The sequence below is a fragment of the Peromyscus californicus genome, unplaced genomic scaffold (genome assembly GCF_007827085.1).
Source record: "Peromyscus californicus insignis strain IS unplaced genomic scaffold, ASM782708v3 Scaffold_14__1_contigs__length_90479793_seg_2, whole genome shotgun sequence".
NCBI lineage: Eukaryota > Metazoa > Chordata > Mammalia > Rodentia > Cricetidae > Peromyscus > Peromyscus californicus.
The window spans coordinates 67,214,074-67,232,899 of NW_026294436.1; the positions used below are offsets into that span (position 1 = coordinate 67,214,074).

The 18,826-nt window shown below is 43.9% G+C and overlaps 1 pseudogene; it reads left to right on the forward strand.

Annotated features, from left to right (window-relative positions):
- Positions 1 to 11,139: 11,139 nt before the first annotated feature.
- LOC128109510 (guanine nucleotide-binding protein G(s) subunit alpha-like) lies at positions 11,140 to 13,190 on the forward strand (annotated as a pseudogene).
- Positions 13,191 to 18,826: the final 5,636 nt, after the last annotated feature.

Here is an 18,826-nt window from a genome sequence, read left to right on the forward strand (position 1 = left end):
TTGTATGATTATGATATGATAAGATAGCGCATGTCCTTCTTGTGGGTTTCTGTGCTCTTGGCAGAGTGCCTGATGCTTGGCAGCTGCTTTGTAAAGGTTTATTGTTGAGGAATATTATTTTAAGATGTGTTGTATTTGTTCACATTGTGGAGCATTTGTTTAATGATGCAAAGATGTGTGGCATTCTTTTATATTGCATTTGTTTAACTCTGTGAAGCTATGTTACTTTGCCTGTCTAAAATACTGGATTAGTCTAATAAAGAGCTGAACGGCCAATAGCTAGGCAGGAGAAAGGCTAGGTGGGGCTGGCAGGAGAGAGAATAAATAGGAGAAATCTGGGAAGAGAAGGTCAGGGAGTGAAAGGAGAAGAAGAGGAGGACTCCGGGGGCCAGCCACTCAGCTACACAGTCAGCCACAGAGTAAGAAGTAAATAAAGGTATATAGAAGGTAAAAGCCCAGAGGCAAAAGATAGACCGGATAATTTAAGAAAAGCTGGCTAGAAACAAGCCAAGCTAAGGCTGGGCATGTATAAGTAAGAATAAGTCTCCATATACTTATTTGGAAGCTGGATGGCAGGCTCCCTAAGAGTAAAAAAGTAAAACAACCAAATACAGTTTATTGAATGGAAGATAGGGACACAGATCTTTCCTGAGGCATCTTTGAAGTCAGTGTCACTTATGTTGGCTGGGCAGGGGTGCTGTTGGCCCGGAGGCAGAGGCAGGCGGATCTCTGTGAGTTCAAGGCCAGCCTGGGCTACCAAGTGAGTCCCAGGAAAGGCACAAAGCTACACAGAGAAACTCTGTCTCAAAAAAACAAAAAACAAAACAAAACAAAAAAAAACCAACAAAACCAAAAAAACAAAACAAACAAACAAACAAAAAACCAGGGCATGATGTACCATCCCTTCTTATAAAAGAACCCCCTACCCCCTAGGGTGGAGTGCTTATCTGCAAGAGAATGGCCTGGGACAAAGGCCCTGCAAACATTTCCTATTGTCTCCTTTTCTTACTCTCTGTAGCTCAGCTCATCCCTAAACTGAGTTTTGACTGATATGGAAGTGTGAGGATAGGGCTAACAAAATCTTTGGGGAGTCTCTTTGGGACCAGACTGCTCATTCACGCATGGCTCAGCTTCTCCTCACTTTCCTGAGGGCATTTTTGGAGCCAACTAGAAGATCATGGAAGTCAGGTAAACCCTGACAACTCTCTTGGCCGCTTGAGAATACTGTGTGGGTGGGTTGCCTAGGGTAGTGGTGGTAATGGGGTTTTGAAGAAAAAAATGCTTGAATGGCATGTTTAGACGTGATAAGGAAAACTCCTCTGGACCATCATAATAGGTAAAGGGCCCATGGCAATGGGGTTTGGAAGCAAGGAAGCCAGACAAGTAGGAAGTACAGCCAAGGAGTGGGGCGGGGTCAGTAAGTGGAAGCCTCAGGGTGAGGGGATTGGCTTAACCCAGTAACTCAGTTACCCTGTTATTGCTGAGACTAAGTCCCTGGCCAAAAGCAACCCGTGGGAGGAGGGTTTGTTTGCCATGGCTTGAGAGGGTGCCGTAGTCTATCATTGTGGGAAGGCATGGCAGACTGGCTGGCACACCTCCGATCTGGGCAGGTCAGGAGGCAGAGAACAGGCAGGGCTGGTGCTCCCTGGGCTCTCTCCGTTCTCCTTTTTTGTGCAGCCCAAGCTTCGGCTCACAAAATGACGTCATCAACTTAGGGTGGGGGCTCCCTCCTCATTTAAACCACTCGGGAGACACTCTTGTAAGACATCTCCAACGATAACCTTCACGACTGCCCTACATGTTTCTTAATTCAATCAAACTAGCCATCATACCCACCTAACAACATTTTTGATGAAGCCAAGTCAGGTGATCAGATGTCACTCAGAGGATAGTGGAGGGTTGAACAGAGTGGAGATGGAGGGGTTCTTTATTTTTCCATTTATGTGTTTATTTGTTTGTTTGTTTGTTTTTGTTTATGCCTCTGTGTATGTGTTGGGGGAGAGGTCATACACATGCTGCAGCATGCATGCACCTGTGTGTGTGTGTGCGTGTGTGTGTAGGTCACAGGACAATTTGAAGGGGTCAGTTCTCTTCTTCTATGTTCCAGAGACTGAACTGAGACTGTCAGGCATGGCAGCAAGCCCCTTTACCATCCTGCTGGCCTGAGGATGGGCACATTCTTGATAAGGTGACTTAACAGAGTTCTTTGTTAAAAGCAGATTTTATGAGACATGCTCAAAAGGTTCAGGAGCCCGACCTAAGTTTGGTCAAGCGAAGAATCTTTGTTCAGGGCCCGTCGGAGGCCAGAAGTGAGGCGAGGGGGTACACAGAGGTCAGATGGTGTGAGGCCATAGAAGGGCAGTAGGTGTGGGGACCTGTGACACTGTGCGTGAGAGGCGTGGCAGGAGAGATCACAATGGACACTGTCACAGGCATGCCCGGGGCAATAAAGACACATCCCTGGGGGCAAAGCTCTGGCCAGGAGCACTCTCCCACATCCCCAGCCCAGATGACTCCCTCCTCCCAGACCTGGGAAGGACTTGGTTTCCTTGATGATGAGGAGGACACTCTGTGTCGTCTCCCAGCGTGTGTTCACTCACAGTGACAGCACATCCATCCCTTCCTGCTGGCAGCGTTCAGGAGAGAACATCTCTCTTCACTCTTGTGATGATTTCTGAGTACAGGAAACTGTAAGGCTCCCTGAGATTTCCTGAACAAATACAGTCTTTATACTCAAATCACTCAGGGAACAGTGGTGGGTAACTTCACAACCTGCCAGAAAGCCAGGGCAAAATGGCTGCTCTGAAGGCCTCTTTGATGTTTCGTTGGCTCCACCTTGTGGCAAAAATACAGTAAGTTATTTCGAGAAAAAAAAACATTTCATTCAGCAATGCAAATGGAAATCTCGATCTAAAGAGCCATTTCGGCATAAGCAATTAAAACCAGCAAAATACAGTGATGTATTTATCAAGATCCTGATTTCAAAGCCCTCTGGAGTCTAATACTGATCATTCACATATATGTATGTGATACCTGTTTGTCTATCTATTATTCACATACCAATTATCTGTCATAATCTATCTATCTATCTATCTATCTATCTATCTATCTATCTATCTATCTATCTATCATCTATCTATCTATCATCTATCTGTCTGTCTATCAATCATCTATCATTTATCTATAATCTGTCTATCTATCATCTATCTATCTATCATCTATCTGTCTGTCTGTCTATCAATCATCTATCATTTATCTATAATCTGTCTATCTATCATCGATCTATCTATCTATCTATCTATCTATCACCTATCTATCTATCATCTATCTGTCTGTCTGTCTATCAATCATCTATCATTTATCTATAATCTGTCTCTCTATCATCTATCTATCTATCTATCTACCTATCTATCATTTATCTATAATCTGTCTATCTATCTATCTATCTATCTATCCGTCTGTCTATCATCATCATCTATCTATCATATCTACTTTATAACATGCACAGATGGAATCTGTCTCTAACAGTCCTTTGCTTTTATGTTTGTTCCCGCTGGCTGAGGCTCGGTGGCTGTGGTAGGCTGAGTAACAACTTCCTGAAGTTGACCACACCCTAATCTTCAGAACCCGCACTCACTGTCCTACTTTCCAGGGTAAAAGGGACTTTGAAGAAATGATGTTAAGGATCTTGAGATGGGGAGGGATTCCTTGATTGTCCAGGTGGACTCAGTGCCATTACAAAGGTCCTTATGAGGGAGGCAGAGGTCTGAGTGGGAAGCGATGTGACATTAGAAGCGAGGGTGTGATGTGATATGAGGTAGAGACCCTAAGCCTAGGGGTGCACTCAGTCTCTAAGCCCTGAGAAGGGCAAGTACATGAACTTCTCCGGCATGCAGGAGGAGCTGTAAATTTACTCCAGCAAGGCAGCCCAGGACGTGTTCTGGGGGCTGGTTCTCAGACACACCATTCAGGGCATGGTTGTGAGCAAGTTCCCCAGTGAAGGCAGTGGAAAGAGATTCTTTGTGGGATGTTGGAGTGACACTCAGGTCTAGCTGCACCTTTGGGGTCCACTGCTTCAGGTGGCTAAAGATGACTGAGTCTGTCCAGTGTCAGGTTTTACTTTGCGTATGTTAATTGTGCACCGTGGCTTTATTATGACAACATCATTCATGCATATGATGTATTCTAATCATATTAGCCCCCCATTACCTTCTCTGGTCTCCTCCCACTCTGCTTATTATGCCCCTCTTCCCAATTAGTTTCCCTTCTTTCAAAACGTTCCCCTCTATTTTTGGAGAACCAATGAATATAATTAGCGTCACTAACGGAAGCAAGGGTGAAAGATTGCTTATCGGCGCCTGGGCATCTCAGTAGTGGCTGTGCCACTGAAGAAAACGTTTCCCTCTCTCCCAGAACAACCGTCGATTGCCCGTAGATCCTCAGGGTGGGGCCCTGCGAAGCCATCCCTCATCCATGACACTTGTCTAAAAAAAAAAAAAAAAAATTTAGCAATTGTTTTTTTATTAGCAAAAATATTTTATTAATTCTTTGAGAATTTCATACGATGTATTCGACCACCTTTACCTTCCTCCCCCAGCTCTCCGTTACCATCCTCTCCATCCCTTCCCACCCAACACTGAGATGTTTCTTCTTTCCCCGTTGAGGCCAGTCTATGCTGCCCTGCTAGTTCTAGGGGTGGAGCCTGTCCGGTGTGATGTCAACCTCCTGGGTCTATCGTTAAGGAAGACTGCCTGTCCTGTCCCAGCAGCTATCAAATACCAATTGCTCCTTAGTGTATGGTGGAATTTTACGTCCATCTTCTACCCTCTATATTGTGATTTTTCTCTGGTTGGATTTGCACAGGTCTTGTGTATGTTGTGATAATTGTTGTGAGTTTGTTATGGCATGTTCTCCAGAGAAGACTGCTCAGACGCCGGTTTAAGACAACAGAAATCTTTATTAGCTGGCTGGCGAGTACACTGGGTGTTCGGGGTCCCAGTGTAGCACTGAGCCTTTCTCAGGATGAGCTTTTAGGCACAAAAACCACATCCTGGGTTGGCATACTTCAGTTAACGAGAGCAGTTAGCCAGAGGCAGAACTCCAGAAGCCAAAAGTAAGGTTAGTACATTTAGACTTTCCCAGAACTTTGGACTTGGATGGATCAGGTCTTTGTTTTAGTTTTGGCAGGTGGTGCTGTCTGTGTGCTGAGTTTTACAGCCTGAATGAGTCAGTTGTGCTAATGTGGTGATATTGTGTTCCCCAAAATATTGTGTACCCTAATAAACTTATCTGGGGTCAGAGAACAGAAAAGCCACTAGATACTTAGGATAGGCAGTGGTAGCACACGCCTTTAATCCTAGCATTCCAGAGGCAGAAATCCATGTGTTCAAGGATACAGCCAAGCATGGTGACTCACGCCTTTAATCCCAGAAAGCCAGCCTTTAATCCCAGGGAGTGGTGGTAGAAAGCAGAAAGGTTTATAAGGTGTGAGGACCAGAAACTAGAAGCTTTTAGCTAATTAAGCTTCAGGCTTTTGAGCAGCAGTTCAGTCGAGAGCCATTGGGATGAGGACTCAGAGGCTTCCAGTCTGAGGAAACAAGATCAGCTGAGAAGTTGACCAGGTGAGGTTAGCTGTGGCTTGTTCTGTTTTTCTGACCTTCCAACGTTCACACCAATAACTGGCCTCAGGTTTGATTTTATTAATAAGAACTTTTAAGATTCATGCTACATGCTAAGGTCTAGGGGCCCCTGTTACAAGTTCATATGTGTATCTGCCCTGTTGTTTCCTGGATGCTATTGGCCACCTCTGGCCCCTCCACCTGCTCCACCGCCTCTTTTATCACTTATTTTTATGGCACCATTTTGGCTAGGGTTCTGGGCTCTGGCCTCTGTTGTGTCTCTCAGGCGGATCTTCTCCGAGTGGGACAAGGTTTCCAAGGGCCTCCGTGAGGTGGCCTGTGAGCGACTGTCCTCTCCTCTTGGAATGCAGGGCTTGCTTGTTCTGGAATGTGCTGAGAGTGACTGAGAGTGAATTCCTTTCATCTGGGACCACTGTGTTTCCTCTGGAATGTGCTGGGACTGACTCACTTGGCTCAGAAGATAACAAGAGGGATGGAAAAATACTTCAGGGGCCCAGCTTCAAACACAATGCTGTTTTTCACTTTGCAGTTGTGCGGACCATGCCGGTCAGTCACGGCATAGCTGGAGGTCCACAACCTCTCAGAACCTCCGAGGCTGGGGATGGTCAGTAGGTAGAATAAGGATAATAATGAAAACCCCTTTATCAAAGGATTCCTATTTCTAATTCTGGATGTGATCATCAGGAGGCAGCTTCCAGGGCCTTGAAGGCAAGAGGAGTGTGACCCTCCTCTGAGGTGATGTAGCCAGGTGTTCTGTTTTGTGATGTTGTCATCATGCAGATAAATTCCTGTGACTTCTAGTTATGCTTAGAGGGATTGTATCTTTTTGTTGCATCTGTTTTTTACGTTGAGCACTACCCCTCTTGCTGGGGTCACAAACCTCCTTGTTAGGTTAGTCTTTCTAGCACGTTCTGCACATTTCAGCACAGTCCCCTTTCCTCCCTGGAGGTTTAAGCTTGGAGAATATTTTCTTTCTTTCATGAGAACACGCCGGGTCACCTGCCACTGATGGCTGGAGCTATGGTTTTCTTCTTTGTCCTCATACTTACTGCAGGAAGTCCCAGACTCACAGCACCATGGGTCAGAACACATTTCCCACAGGCAGATCCTGTAGCTTAGAGTGTCAGGGACCAGAGGAGGGAAGATCTCTCTCCACTGGTCTCAGTGGGTGACTCTGCTGTGACTTGGGGCTATTCTTCCTTCTTTCAAGGACCCCTGGGCCCTGTGTGCTGGGAGCTATTTGCCACTCTGATCCTTTCTATCTAGTGACCCAAAGGGGAGGACAGTGACCCATTATTTGTGGAATTGTGGATTGCTGCTCTTGGTTGCTGGCAGACCATTTGTCCAAGACCCACCCTGGGCTATGATGAGGCTGACCCAGTCTTTCTTGGTTTTCATGGAGGACTTTTCTTTTGACAAACACTGTGATTTGCATGTGATGTGAGTGACCTGCACGCTGAAAACACTTTGGTGTGATTGCTACCTCAAGGCATTATGGAGCAGGGAACTTCAGCCCCCTGTGGTGTTTAGAGATGAGACCATGGAAGTGGTTGGGATTAGGTGAGGTGATTAGGGCTGATCTCATGACTGTGGGAGGGGCTTTAAAGAGAGGAGGTGCATGTGCAAGCTCCAGGATGGACACACACACACACACACACACACACACACACACACACACACACACACACAAACGCTTTCAAGAGAAGGCCATATGAGGTGAGGCCTTTAGGCCTTATGCTTTCAGAACTGTGAACCCAAACAGGCTTTTCCCCTAAAGTTAGCCTCAGGCATGTCGTTATAGTGATGAAAATAGACTTGTGTAATACATTTTAAACTTATGGAAAAATAGTACCAAACACCCCTGCATGCATCATTTGCCCAGATTTGCCAATTGCTTGCTTTTTGTTGTTTTTTTGCTTTGTTCTACTGTCTATATCTACCTATTGTATCTCTACCATCTATTTATTTACCTACTATTATATGCATATCACATACATATATCATTATTTATCTGCATATGTGTGAGTCTCTGTGTGTCCCTTGCCAGGAGCCATTCCCAGAGGTGAACTGGTCCCTGCAGATCTGCAGAGGAAGTAAGAAGTTGCCTGGGATGGTGGTGGGAAGGGGGGTGAATGAGCCAGGCCATGGTGATGGTCAGAATCTTGCAGCCTGACTGACTAGCAGCCAGAGAGCTTCTTTATTTATACAGAATTTAATAAGCAGGGATAAATTCATGATATTTCAACATAGATCATATCATTTTTGTTTGGGACATGTGTTTCACTTCCTCTTGCTTAGCTTTTAGTCATCATTAATAAACAGTGACAGAACAGAGTTATCATTTCCAATCATTTTCCCTCAAGTTTTGACATCATTAATAAACAGAGTTATCATCTTTAGTCATAAACCCTGTAACCCAATTTTTAAGAACCTAGAAGCATATGACAACCTGTTCTCAGGCTGATAGCTCTGGTTGCTTCAAGCATGCTAGACCAAAACAAAATCTTCAAGCCAGCTCAGGCTTATTGCCATGTCCCAAGCAGTGTATTATTAACTCTTAATGGTCAGAGTGCCCAAGAACAATCCTCAGGCCAAAGCTGCTGCAGTTATTATTCAAATTCTGGCGTAATGCAATATTTATATTTTATATCTTTATAGAATTTGTCTAGATATCTATTCCTGGCATTCCGTTGTTCCTTGGTCATATGACACTACAGTGGCTCTGCATGTGCTAACTTTTCTAAGAAAGGGAAGTGCTGACATCTCATTCTTTTATTATCTTTCCACTCCCTACTTTGCTCATCAATATATCTCTGTGTAGAGCAGAAGTATATGCCACATAATTGTCTGAGTGTATAGTGGGAAGAGGCTGTGGACAACTTCTCTAGCCCACCGAATCTTGTTGACCTTTTAAAGTTTACTTTGTTTTGAATATCTTGTTCCTGCGTAAGTACAGGGACAGATGTTTCAAGACTATCTCATAGCCTCATGTAGAGACCTCTGACTTCTTTATGTGTGTCACAACCTCCAAGGCATAAGGAAGACCTTCAAATAGATAAGGATATCTCCCTAAAATCTGGAGGGGTAGTATGTTCAGGACTTTCCTGGAGAAGCTTAGAAACAGGATTCCTGGGAGAAGGCATAAATGATTCATAAAAATTTTTCTGTCAATCCAATATCCCTAAATTGTACAAATATCAAAAGTCCCCCAAGTATGAAGCAGGTGGAGATGAAAACCAAAGGTGGCATGGCAGCCATCATGTGGCTCAGCTCTGCTGGATCTTTGTCAAGCATGCGTGCTGGCTTTATGACTCCTGCTGTTCCCATCAGATACGGCTTTGGCAGTCCCTGTTTCTTAACACCTGAGAACTGGTTGCAGACATTAGGCGGTTTACCCCTAAAATAGTTGAAGGTATATTAGAGAAAATAGTTGAAGGTATATTAAAGAAAATAGTTGAAGATATATTAAAGACTAGATACTTAACATTGACATATTGCTACCATCTAATCCATAGTTTATATATTAAATTCATTAGTTTCTTTTATGGCTGTGGGAACATTCCCTGGTAAAGGGCCCAATGCAGGCAATGGAATGCATTCAGATGTTATATCTTCCAGTCTTCTTTAAGCCACAGAGGTTTCTCAACTTATATTGTCTTTCATGACCATGACATTTTAAAAAAACACAGAGTATGGTTGGTGCAACGCCTTCAATTTGGGTTTCTTTGCTCTTTGCCCGAGATTGAGATATGATTTTGAGCGGTGTGCCCTTTGTAGGACATTGCTTTAAGGAGGCATGTGACATTGATTTGTTTCATTTCTCGTGATGCTAGTTTTGATCAACTAGGCAGGGCAGGGACTGCCAGTTTCTCCATTACCAAGTTATTTCCCCCTTTGTAATTAATCGGTCATTTGTTGGGAAATATTTTGACACCACACGCTTTTCCTCATCAAGCTTCCACCTACCAGTTTTAACCTTTGTAACAGGGACCCCAAGACCTTAGCACAACTGACTCCAGGGTGGAAGTACCATTCAGGATGTAAAACTCAGCATGCAGACAGTACCATCTGCCAAAACTAAAACAAAGACCTAATCCATCAACGTCCATATGTTCTGGGAAAGTCTCTAAATGTACTAACCTTGCTCTTTGACTTCTGTAGTTCTGCTTCTGGCTAACTTTTCTTGTTATCTAAGTATGTCAAGCCAGGACATGGTTTTTGTGCCTAAAAGCTCACTGTGAGAAAGGCTGGGCTACTCTGCAGTCCCGAACATCCAGTGTTGTCCCTGGCCGGCTAATAAAGACTTCGTACAGTCTTAAGTCCGAGTGGTCTTCTCTGGTGGATGCCTCAAAACAGCCTTCATCAGCATTTCTTGTCTGAACCAACCACTGTCATGATTGTTATCATCAGTATTGCAAGTCTTTAACGAGGTCTTCTTCCTTGCTGGTTGCCATTTCATGATTAGAAGGAGCCTTCCTTCCAGCCCTTATGTAGATAAGGACACATGGAATCTCACTTTACTCATGCCTTATAATGCATTACCATGATTATTTATTTTGATGCTCCCTTTGGCCATGATTTTTTACAAGAATCTGTTCCTTCAAGCCACCTCCTCTGCCCTCCTGTCATGTCCTCATCATTCATGGAGAACAAAAGAATATTCTAGCGTCTTCTTACAGATGTTCTGTTGTCTGCTCAGGAATGAACTGTTTCTTGAGGACCCATGGTCTCTTTCATGGAGAAACTGAGAGCTGAGCATTGATTGCTAGGGAAGTAACCATATTTCCTGGTCCTTGAGGCAGGCAGAACTCTCCTGTGTGTAGACAGTGTCCAGTAAACAGGCTCCCCCAAGGATATTCTCATTCTCCAGTAAAATATTTAATTGCCTTTTTTAGTTTGTTATTCACTGTGGAAGAGGGCCATGAGTCTATAAAGTCATATTTTGACATGTAGATTTTTAATCCATTACAGGTGTAAATGGTTTCTATCAGGTTAAAAAGAAAAGTAATGAAAATGGACACAAATCTCAAAACAAAAACCAAATTTAGAAATTCCCAGTTTTCTTGCCCTGTGCGGTGTTAACCAGTTTGTGCTTCTTTGAACCAGCTTTATTATCTGGATGGTTCTTTCATTTATTAAGCAAATCATAAAAAATTAGGTACATGCCAGGTGGTGGTGGTGCACACCTTTGACCCCAGCACTTGGGAGGCACAGGCGGGCTGACCTTTATAAGTTCAAGGCCAGCCTGGTCTACAGAGCTAGTTTCAGGTCAGTCAGGGCTACACAGAGAAACGGTGTCTTGAAAAACAAAAAACAACAACAATAAACATCCAACAAACAAATTAGGTATGTAAGAGGGGTTATCACCACCTCGGGGCTGCCTGGGGCAGAGAACTGTGCTCTTACCTCTGTCAAAGCCACCACCCTCCTGGTGTCCTTGCTCTCCAGGCCCTCCTGGTGTCCTGACCATCCTGCAGCCTGGCTCTGCCCTGTTGCAGTCATGGGCTGCTTCGGAGGCAGTAAGGCAGAGCACCAGTGCAATGAGAAGGCCCTGCGAGAGGCCAAGGAAAGACGGAGAAGCAGTTGCAGAAGGACAAGCAGGGTTACCTGTCACCGCCTGCTGCTGGGTGCTGGAGATTCTGTTTGTGAAGCAGATGAGGATCCTGAATGTTAATGGATTTAATGGAGATAGAGAGAAGGCCACTGAAGTGCAGGTCATCAAAAACAACCTGAAGGGAGGCCTCTGAAACCACTGTTGCCTCCATGAGCAACCTGGTGTCCCCTGTGGAGCTGGCCAAACCTGAAAAGGAGTGGGCACACTCTGAGCTGATTGTGCAGAACTTTGGCTTCCTACGTGAATTCTACCAGCATGCCAAGGCTCTGTGCTGTGGGATGGTCTGTATGTTAAATATGCTGCTCTGATTGGTTAATAAATAAAACACTGATTGGCCAATAGCCAGGCAGGAAGTATAGGTGGGACAAGCAGAGAAGAGAATTCTGAGAACAGGAAGGCTGAGTCAGGAGATATTGCCAGTCACCACCATGAGTACCAACATGTAAGATACTAGTAAGCCATGAGCTATGTGGCTAGGTATAGATTTATAGAAATGGGTTAATTTAAGATAGAAGAACTAGATAACAAGAAGCCTGCCACGGCCATACAGTTTGTAAGCAATATAAGTCTCTGTGTGTTTACTTGGTTGGGTCTGAGCAGCTGTGGGACTGGCGGGTGAGAGAGATTTGTCCTGACCATGGGCCAGGCAGTGTTATGCCCAGATCGCAACCCCAAAGAGACCACTGGAGACCGAAGATGTCCAGAATGCAATAACAAGGTTTATTCTATAGATACAAGCTTAGACAGGGAACTCATTCCTACACCCAATACAGTGAGGCAGGGAGGAGTTCCTCTTTCTTTGTGAGGCTAGCTATTTAAAGGCAAAAACCACAAGCCCTTCAGGGTGGGTGGGTGGGGGTTGGGAGTTTGGCACGGGTTTAATTGGGTGAGGGTATGTAACCTTTGAATTTACTGGTTGGGGGTTACAATTATCATTTTGGGGGCAGTCCAGGACAAGTCTCAGGCTTTGTCCTTGAGCTGCCAAGGGGGCTGGCTAGCCTAGCACATTCACATTGACCCATGCACATAGCTCTAAGTTGGTGAGGGGTCCCAGACAGTAAACAACTGGCTGAACTTTGAGCAGTCAGAGTACGTGCAGAAAGGGAGCTACTGCAATGACTATGTCTTTTGTCCATGGCCCTCCCAGAAACTGCGTGCTTAAGTCTCAGAAAACTGAAATTGAGGCCTGATCTCTGAGAGAAGACTGAGCAGCCTGTTATGGCATCTGCTTGGTCCTTTCAGCAGGACTGGAGAAAACTCCAGCTACAGCTCTGTGGGAGGCGGAGGGAGTGCGTGCCTGCTACCGGCGCTCCAGTGAGCACCGGCTGACTGAGCCCAGTGCTTCCCGGACAGGGTCAGTGTGATCGAGCAGCCCGACTACATGTCAAGTGATCAGGATCTGCTTCTCTGCCACATTCCGACCTCTGGAATCTTTGAGACCAAGTTCCAGGTGGACAAAGTCAACTTCCACTTGTTGGAAGTGGGCATCTAGCACTATGACTGCTGCAGTGATGTGACTACCGATGTCTTTGACCATGAGGGAGGACAACACAGATCATATGCCCGCAGGAGGCTCTGAACCTCTTCAAGAGCATCACAGATGGCTGCACACTCCCTCTTTGATCCTCTTCCTCAACAGGCGAGACCTGCTTGCTGAGAAAGTCCTCATTGGGAAATCCAAGATTGAGGACTGCTTTGAGTTCGCCCTCCACACTCTTCTTGAGGATGTGACTCCCCAACCTGAAGAGGACCTACCACCTCCCTGGATTAGCAGCTACTTCATCTGGGCTGAGTTTCTGAGAATTAGCATTGCTAGTGGAGATGGGCACCACTACTGTGACCCTTACTTTACCTGTGCCCCTGGACACTGAGAAATCTTCAGTGACTGCCATGACATCATCCAGTTCGTGCATCTCTGCCAATAGGAGCTGCTCTAAGAAGGGAACACCCAAATTTAATTCAGCCTTAAGCACAACTAGTTAAGAGTGAAAAGTAATTGTACATCCAGTTCACCATTCACCATAGGACACGATTAATGATGCAAAAACCTTTTCTTTTTCCAAAGTGACTCTGAACCTGCACCCCCCTTCCCTTTAGCTTGCTTAGATGTTCCAAATTTAGAAAGTTTAAGACCTACAGAAGAAAAAGAAATAGGTCACAAAAGTGCCTTCTCAAAGAAATAAATGAAATACATATTGTGTTGTGTAGTATTTAAAAAGTCAAAATAAAAATTAAGAGCAAAAAGATTAGGTACATAAATCCATGCTCACTTTGTGCTTATCAGAGTGAATAAGTAAAACTTAGTTTAGCCATAAAAATTTATACTTTGCTATGTGAGTTCAAGTTGTTCTATAATTCAAAATGAGTGCCTCGTGGTTTATTTTCACTTTTTCTTTCCATCTTTGTAGTTCTCAAATAAGAGACATGCCTTCTATCTTTTTGGTATAGTTATATATTTAATCCAAGAATACATAGAAAGTAGTTTTAGAGTTACTAATTCATATGACTCTGAAAATGAAGAAAGGCTAATTAGTATTCAATATTTGTTTACAGTGTGTGTGTGTGTGTGCGCACACACACTTTGCAGCACTGGGGATCAAACCTGAGGTCGTGCCCATTCTGTGGTCAAAGTTTCTTTGGTTGATTTTTTTCTCTCCCCTATCTGAGTAGTTTCTTCCATCCAAGTCCTAACCAGGTCTGACCCTGCTTGCTTCCGAGATAGTGTGGAGATGGGATGAATTCAGGGTGGTATGGCCCTGGATATACTTTCTAATCTGAACTATGTTTAGGGAAAACTGTCTTGGTTTTTTCTGCTATCTTTAGCTAGAAGATTCTCAACTGTGGCAGTTCTTTTCACACACAGACAAAGGCTTTTTTTAAAAAAATACGATGTCCATGCAAAAAGAACCAGTAAATATCCATGTTGCAGAATGCCTTTTTTTTTTTAAAATTGTGTATTCATCATCTCTGAAGAGTTGTTTGGATTTACCAATTTACGAGTGTCCTGGCCTTTGCTGCTCTCCTAATGACCCATTAGTTCCACACCCTATGGGCAATGATTAGATTGGCACACTTTAATTAACTCCACATTATTTTCCTCTATTTAGGATTCTGAGAAATTGACACTTCTCCAGAGGACCCCAGATAATAAACAGCAGTTCTAGCTCCCTAGAGCTGAGCCATCCAGCGTCGATTTTAAGGAAGAGTTTGCATGATGTCTTCAGTTATTCAAATTTGTGTATGGCATTAGCATAGTTCTGGTGTAAGAGGGGGGGTTTAATGCCTCATATCAATTACATCTTAAGTTTTAGTTTTTTTATAGTTGGGCTGTGTGCTTTGCTCTCAGTTTTAAATAGCTGGCTGTGTGATTTATATCCTTGCCAGGAACAGAACTTAACAGAGTATAAGTGGGCACAATCTGGCATCAGTCTTTGGGACTCTTCTCCAATTTTATCACTCTTTCCTCTCTTAATGATATTCCCTCTGTTGTCTATCTTCCCTAGGACATTGTTTTACACATTTAAAATTCTTTACAGAAGCACCTGGAGTTCATTCATGTTAAGATTTACGCAAAAGCAAATAGGGCAAGTGTTCCTCTTTTCTTCTGGGCACTTTTGAAATAACCAAATTAACATATGTGTACCCCAGTGTTATAAAAATATAACTTTCACCATTTTGTGCAAAAAGAAAATGTTGCCATCTCCAACCCCCTCCCAAAGTGCTAGTAACATCACTACAATAAACCAAGTGTGATGGCTCACATATTTGGGAGACTGAAGCAGGAGGATTTTGAGTTCAAGGCAAGGGGGACATAATATCCTAGACCCTGCCACAAACAAAACACAATACAAAGGAATACCACAAAACTAAAATATAAAGCTATTACCTTATTTTTTCCTAGGCTAGGGAGATGGTGCGGTTGGTAAAATGCTTGAGTTTGGATCCCTAGCATCTATATAAAATCTAGACAGCATATACCAGTAACCCCAGCATTGGGGAGGCAGAGACAGCAGGATTCCTGGAGCTTGATGGACAGTCAGTCTAACTGAACCAGTGAGGTCCAGGTTCAGTGAGAGACCCTGTCTCAAAAAAGCAAGATGCACAGTGATTGAGGAAGCCACTGAACATCAACCTCTGGCTTTCACTCACACACATACACAAACACACAAACACACACACATACACACACAAACACACACACAAACACACACACACACCTACATATGTACACCACACACACCTACATACATACACCACACACACATACACACTAACACACAAACCAACCTGCCACTGAACATCAACCTCTGGCTTTCACACACACACACACACAAACACACACACAAGCACATGCAGAGACACACACAGCCACAAACTTACACCTATATACATATACCATACACACACACCCCTACATACATTTACTACACATATACACAGAGACACACAAACACACATCAAGATATACCACACACAGACACACAAACACATACACAGACACAAACATACACCTACATATATACACCACACACACATACACACACCTACATATATCCACCACACATACACACACGGACACACAAACACATACACAGACACAAACATACACCTACATACATACACCGCACACACATACACACACATAGACACACAAACATACACTTACATACATACACCACATATACACATACATACACACATACATACATTCACCATGCATATACACACACAAACACACACACTTATATATACACCACACACATAAACACACACACAGACACACAAATACACACACACACCTATGTATATACACCACACATGCACACAGACTTCTTTTGACTTATAAAATATAGTAAAGAGAATAGTGGTATATGAGTAATAGCATAAATTAAAAATTATAAAATTATACCTTTTAATTATATTTTCTATAATACAATGAATAATTAATACAATTGATCACAGAATTTTCCTGACTTATTTTTCTGCATATTTGTTTATTAGGCCATACAACTTTATGTTTCCAACGCGGCAACAGCAGATCACTAAACCACCTGTAGGCCCTGGGACTGCACTGTTGTGTCCCATGTTGGTTCCCCAGAAGTAAATGCTGGGCTGGATTGGTTTGCAGTGTATTTATTGAAGACCAACATCTGTGGGTAGGAAGGGAAGGAATAGTTTCTGCCTGAAGGAGAAGTCAAATGTGACATAGTTGTGGCAAAGCTCTGTCTGCTCCCCAGGGACACTCTGGTCCATACACGGTCTACCAGAGATACTTCATTAGGCTAAATGTCTGGGTCTCTACACTTCTCTCTTATTATGCATTGGATAAGAGCCACTCCAGTGGTTGGGAACGTGATTAGCTGAGGGTTACACTTAGGCTGTTTAGAATTTGTCCCATTGTAGAGGGCCACCTCATCCGGCTAGCTTGACTGCTTCCTCTGAAGAGAGCATTAGCAAACAGAGTACAGCTGGGTACATATGATGCTGTATCTCAACCAAGAGTTTGGGTCTATTCCAAAAGTGAGGATTGGTTTAACATTAACATAACCGGGACCCACCATTGACTGGCTGATCTATGTTAACAGAAGTGTGTCTAAGGACAAATACAGAAAGGATAAAACTGAGATAACAAGAAAGATACATCATGTGGACACTAACCGAAGGAAGCTGACATACCTCTGTTAATATCAGACAAAATAAAGCATTGTTAGAGGGTAAGGTGGGTCATGTGTCATGACAGAAGCTCAAATCACAAGAGACAGTGAGGAGTTCAGAAGGTGCTCTAAGGAGACAGGCTGGGAGGAACTTCTCCACCCACTACCAGCTTAGATAGCTTATTTCTTTAGAGTATTGTTGTATAGTTAAAAATAAAGATAAGGATGCCATAAAGTTATAAAAAGACACGGTGGAGGCTTTAATGCATGCTGTTAAGTGACTGACAAGGCCAGATGCTAAATGACTTCTATCAAAAGACTGGAAAAGATGAAACTATGGAGCCAGTGTGAAGATTGTTGCTTTGTGCGTGGTGGAGAGGGAGAGAGGGAGGAATGGTGGCATGTGGAGGAGGTTTAGGGTGCGATATTGTGGGTGCATGTTACTACACACTTGTACAAGCCCATAGGATGCACGGAACTGAAGACAAACCGTAATTGAGACTGTGGTGACAATATGTGCAATGTACCACTGTAGCCCAAGCTGCTAACAATACAGCGACTGTACCCGAGGGGCAGGGAGTGTGTGTGTGTGTGTGTGTGTGTGTGTGTGTGTGTGTGTGTGTGTGTGTGTATGTGTGTGTGTGTGTGAACTCCTTTTTTTCCCCTCTAATTTTTCTGCAAATCTAAAATGGACCCAAAGTCTATAAATGTAAAGAGTTACCTGCAGACTGAGTACAGCGATTCTTTTGGTATAAGTTACAGAAATCTCCTCAACCTAAGCCCAAAGCAAACATAAATGCAGGATAGGGCCAGGTTCTGCCGAGTGCTGCCTTATGTCTAAAGGCATGGCAACCAAACTTCGATGTCAGGCTGTGAGGGTGCAGGCCCTAAACAGAGGCCTCATCAGGGATGTTAAGCAGTATAAAGCCAGGCTGGGAAGCCCACTGTGGATCTAGAATGTGAAAGTGCCTTGCAAAATCACCCGTGTGATGAGGAAGAACTGGGTAGATCTTTGGTGGGGCTGCTACGCTTCAGAATAAAGGACCAAACTTCAGTGGTGTATGTTACCATTTCTCTTTGCTTCCACAACTCTGTTTTCTCTACAGTGGACCCAATCCTGCATGTCCAAGAAGGCCTATGTATACACAAGCAATCCCAAGGGTCAACAAGGAGAAACTGAGGCAAAATGTAGTCCTAGAGAAGAATGGTGGCTGCTAGAGGCTGGGCAGAGAGGCGAGTGAGTGTTGTTTCATAAGCTTCGAGTGTCATTCTGGGAAGATTAGAAATAGTTCTGTGGATGGACGGTGGAGATGGTGTACTGCGATGTGAATGTACCGAATGCCACCCACTCTACTTTGTTTCTCTTGCTTTAGTAGCCCAACAAAAACAACTTTGGAAGAAGAAGCATTCATTTAGCTCACAATTCCAGAGCACATCGTTCTGGAAGCCAGGGCAAAAACATAAACAGTCACAAGCATAGTGAAGAACAGAGAGAAAAATGAACGCATATATGCTTGTCCATGCTCAGCTCTCTCTCTCTCTCTCTCTCTCTCTCTCTCTCTCTCTCTCTCTCTCTCTCTCTCTCTCTCTCTCTGCATTTCTACAGTCCAGGACCCACTGCCCACAGTGGACTGGGGCCTCCCACTTCAGTTAACGTGAGACAGAGTCCCTCACAGGCATGCCTACAGCCAGGTCAGATCTAGACAATCTCTCACTGAGACTCCGTCCAGCTGATTCCGGACGGTGTCAGATTGGCAAGTCTAGCCCTCACACCACCAAACTGTTCACTTAGATGAAGAAGATAGAAAATTGTACGTGCTATGCCTCCCGGTACCATGAAAATTCAAAAGATAAATGCAGTGCGCAGATTCTGGAATGCTGTGGAGAACAGTCGGTACTATAAAGGCACATCTCGGAGA